Source organism: Lipotes vexillifer, unplaced genomic scaffold, assembly GCF_000442215.2.
Source record: "Lipotes vexillifer unplaced genomic scaffold, Lipotes_vexillifer_v1.1 scaffold232, whole genome shotgun sequence".
Taxonomy (NCBI): domain Eukaryota; kingdom Metazoa; phylum Chordata; class Mammalia; order Artiodactyla; family Lipotidae; genus Lipotes; species Lipotes vexillifer.
The window spans coordinates 879,164-884,065 of NW_006793997.1; the positions used below are offsets into that span (position 1 = coordinate 879,164).

The 4,902-nt window shown below is 38.9% G+C and overlaps 1 pseudogene across 1 annotated transcript; it reads right to left on the reverse strand.

Annotated features, from left to right (window-relative positions):
- Positions 1–3,321: 3,321 nt before the first annotated feature.
- On the reverse strand, positions 3,322–4,599 carry LOC103090704 (multifunctional protein ADE2 pseudogene; annotated as a pseudogene). Its single transcript, XR_457108.1, has one exon. The product of XR_457108.1 is annotated as a multifunctional protein ADE2 pseudogene (transcript).
- Between the last annotated feature and the right edge of the window lie 303 nt (positions 4,600–4,902).

The window sequence follows — 4,902 nt, forward strand, 5'->3', positions numbered from 1 at the left end:
GTGCCCCCCACGGGGAGAGGCCACAACAGAGAGAGGCCCGCGTACTTCAAAAAAAAAAAAAAAAAAAAAGGGCAACAATTATGAAGGTGGAATGCAAATGACTAAATTTGGGGAAACAATGGACGTTATACAATAATATAATTACATACTCTCTCCGTCCCCCCAACACACGCACAAAATACCAGTTGTAATTCTAAGAATTCCTGAAAGGGAAGGAAAAGGAATTTAGAAAGAAGACAGCGCTCATTCCCAGGCATCTCATTTGAGCCAAGCTGTCATAATTACAGTTCTAGGAGCTTTGATTCCTTTCAGGCACCTGATCTTGGAAAGGCAATTCCCACACAAACAACCAAGGCCACCACACGTCTGGGAGCCGTTGCCGAGGCATCAGGCCATGCACTCACACACATCCACGTTTCAGCAGAGAGGTAGATTTTGTTTGCTCACAATTGCCTTGTTGTTCTTTCTGGGCTGGTCATGTTAGCTTAACGATTACTTTGGCTGTCATCATGGAAGCCACTGTAAACAAATGCTTTAGAATCCTTTTTTCTGTGGGGAAAGCTCAGAACAAGGAAATAAAGACAAGGAAATCAGTCTCTTTAAAGTATGTGAGGGCAAAACCTTCAATCACCCAATCACCTTAACAACATCTTCCCAGGACTAAACATTTGTCAGCACGCGTCCCATGAGGCTTCTCAGAGACCATTTCTGCCTTTGACTCAAGCACGTTCAATGCCACACATTGGATCCCTCAGAAAATAAGGTCTGGTTTGCTATGAATAGAAGGGGAAATATAACAAAATGGGTACATTTTGTCTTTTTTCATGTTTTCCCTTCAACAAGGAATGTACTAAATTTTCAAGACACAATGTCCGAGGAACGATCATCATATTTTTTTTTTTTTTAAATCCAATCTTTTTAATTGTTCTTGTGATCTAACTTTAGAAAATAAAGCAGTACATGATTTTTATAATTCCCCCATTTCTAACAGACAGCTAGGCATTAGCACATCCGAGCATAAGACAATGTAAGGGAAATAAACTGTAGAATTACGTTTTCTCCTCTTTGGGAGCTTACAATCCAACAGAGAAAGTACTTGTAGCCACTGTAGCTGGAAGGTTTATCAGGGAAGGTTTCATGGAGAAAGCAAAGATGAAGCTCTAGTAACTTAACAAGTCGATTTTAATGACAAATGAGAACATTCTAAGAACTAAAGGTACAGATATGCAATAGTCTGAAAAAGAGGAAAGCAAGTTCCCTTGATGGGTTACAACAGCAATTCTTAACCTACAGGCTATGGATAGGCTTCAAGGAACGCAGGAACAAATGGAACCTGTTAGTAAACATACTGTGCAATTTTCTAGGGAGAGGGTCAACAGCATTCATATTTTCAAAGGAGTCTATGTTGCAAAAGAAATTTATTTAAGAGTTTTTCTTGTTAAGTCCTTGGACAATCAATCTCAAAAAGTTTGGGTTAAGAATGAAGACCTAGGGCTTCCCTGGTGGCACAGTGGTTGAGAGTCCACCTGCTGATGCAGGGGACACGGGTTTGTGACCTGGTCCGGGAGGATCCCACATACCACGGAGCGGCTGGGCCCATGAGCCATGGCCGCTGAGCCTCCGCGTCTGGTCCGCAACAGGAGAGGCCACAACAGTGAGGCCCGCGTACCGCGAAAAAAAAAAGAATGAAGACCTAGATCAGGCTAATACAGAATTTGACCCTTGCTTGAGGTTTATTACAGTGGATGGGTAAACAGGGTAAATTCAAGACCTGGTGATGAGTTAGAAATGAAAGGTCAGAGAAAAACATCAAGGATAAAATTAAGCTTCTGATTTGGGACAGTGAGTGCAGCCAGATATAGGCTTGGTGGAAGATGAGTTAAGTTTAGACCATTCAGACAGAAATGGACAGCTGAAAATACAAGTCTACAGACATTCACTATAAAGAATTAAAATTATCCTACCATTATTTGTAAACAATGAACTCAATAGTAGGAAACATCAATACTTAAGGGAAAGAGTAAAATATGAGGAATGATTAAGATTGAGGTTGGAACAACTTGGTGTATAGCCCAAGAAAGGAAGTTAGGTCACTCATACCCCACAGAGATCAGGTGAAGGAAGTGATGAGATGCCAGCTTGTTAACAGTTGAGAGGGAAGTGAAAAAGCATAGACCGGGTAGGCCAGTGTCAAGATTTCATCTGTAGCAGAGATTCTTAACATTTTGGGGCGGGGGGAAACACATCTTTTTGGTAAAAATTGATTGCCCCCTTCTCATAGAAGTGAGCATATACATAAAATTTTACATGTAAGCTTAAGGGGTTCATAGACACCTGGATTAAAGTTTCATGATCTATAAAATCCTCAAGGCTGCATAATGTAACACTGATATTTCCAAATATGGTTTATAGACTCATGATGAACTATACCTCTCAGTAACAGCTGCTCCTTTAGAAGTGCATTTTGCTGGGTATACTGCCTAGACTTAATACTATTACAAGAAAGAAACTAGTTATGGGTATTAGCTGGGAGATTCCAATTTTTGAAAATGATGGTAGGTTGGGTATTGTTAGTCTGGCTAAAATATGTGTTATCAGAATTAAAAGAATTTTATGACCTACAGAGCCAAGTAAGATTTACTAACTCATTTGCAATGGCAAAGGTGACTGTACTTCTTTTCCATGGGAAATTGCCCTGACACTTAACAGAGAAGTTTTCAGAAGTCTCTCCATGGTTTCCACAGTACCCCCTTCAATTTATTTCATGTCTTTCTTACCCCCAGCGTCAATCTCAGCTTTTCTTAAAAAAGGCAATATCAAACCCAAACATCATCTCTAGCTATAGCTAGAGATAAATACAACATCATTTTCTGACATACTGACTGCAAATAAAAAACCATGCCCTAGAGTTTTGTAAAGATCATAATGTGAAAGAGGACTATATTGCTCTTAACCACCCTAAGATACAACCCTTTTAAGTTTCTAAAACTTACAGACTGAGATGTAGGAAGTAGTAACTTTAGAGCTCTATAATAGGACATTATTATCATTTAAGAAATGTATTTAATTATGCTGCCTACCTGACCATATGTGGGTAAGAGATTAATTTTAAATGTATAGTAATTTCACTACTTATAAAGAAATACTAATAAATATGTACATTTATCCTACTAATTCATGAATCTAGAGAGGCATTTATTCACTTATAAATTTTGTTTTCTCTGATTGATTTAAAGTCTTTTCATCTTGCTTGTTTTTTTCTTCTGCAGTTAAACTAGAAATTTATAGTTTTTCTCCTAAAAAATGCAACGATGTTCTTTCTTATAAATTGCCCTCTCTGATTTTCTTGTCAGCCTGCTTCAAGGAAATCCAGGTGTTCAATACACTTGCTCGCAGTTTGGCCCAAATCAAATGGTTGTTTAATCCAAATATCTGAGCAGCAAACTGAGCTGATCCTTCTGGAGAAAGTATGGTTGAACAGCCAAGACCACTGGGTAATCGAAGAGAAGACTACACATCCTGAGCTCCCCAGTCTGGAGTGAGGGGAGGACAGCTGATAACTGGATATGCTGTGTTACCAGACATCACTGGTCCTAAACCATTGCTTCTGCCGGCCACTGCCACAAATACAGTAGGAATGCCATCCCCTTCATACTCGGCTTTAATCCTCAGAGTTTCATCTGGTCCTTTATGGGCAGATGTTACCCTAAGTTCACAGGGAATGCCAAAATTTCCACAAGCCTTCTTAATTTTTTCACAGTGACTAAGATCAGAGGTTGAGCCCATCAGTACTACAACTCTACACTGACTTTCTGGTTTCAGAAGCAACTCTACTCTTTCTGCAACCCACTCAAAATTTTTCTTTACCATCTGCAGCCCTTCAGGAGTTACTTCCTTGAGGTCACGATATGACTGTTTGTCTTTTTGTTGGCTTCGATCTCCTGATGGCCAGAGTCTCCAAGAATCATTATCAATAACATCAGCAAGAACAATTTCTTTGGTGGTTACATCAACACCAAATTCAATCTTCATATCAACCAGTGTACAGTTCTGGGGCAACCAGGATTTCTCCAGTATTTCAAAAATAGCCTGTGTAGCATGACTCATGATATCCACTTCAGTTTGGCCTATAACAAGTCCAGCAAAGCAAAAATTTGCAGCAATTAGCTGTTCCTCAGACCACTGTGGATCATTATTAGCATCATCCTTGAAAAACATCTCTACTTTAGGTGGGTAGAACTTATATCCTTCCTTGACACCAGGATTTCTTTTGAGAAAAGAGCCAGTTGCTATTCTTCTACAAACCCATTCAATTGGAATCATTTCACACTTAGGTGCAATGAAAGCTGTCTCTCCACATTTTCTGGTGAAAGCAGTTTTGATACCTGCTTCCTGTAACAGCTGAAAAATACAACTGGTAATTTTATTTGAGATTGCAGCTTTTCCTTCAAGGTGATTCTTTCTGGCTGCATTTCCTGCTGTAATCTGGTCCTTGGACTGCAGGAGGACTTTTCCTGGACTATCCAACAATTCATAGACTTCTTTTGTTTTACCCTCATAGAGTTTTTTACCAATCTTCAGTACCTCGGCCGTCGCCATTATCCCCGATCATCATATTTTATGAATGTCAAAAGAATATAAGATTTTTAGCTTGTTAAGCACATGAGAAAGTGTCAAAGACTAGAAAATAAACGTGAATTTTAATCTTACAAAGGGCATCACCTTGACATGGCAAAAATCTATCCAGAGAATGGTCTAATGGGCTGCATTTAGCAGTGAGGTAGCCGATGCCTCTTGTAACACAAAATGAAGATGAGTTCTAATATATATATATATATATATATATATTTTTTTTTTTTTTTTTTTTTTTTTTTTTTTTTTTTTTGTATAATGGGCCCTCCC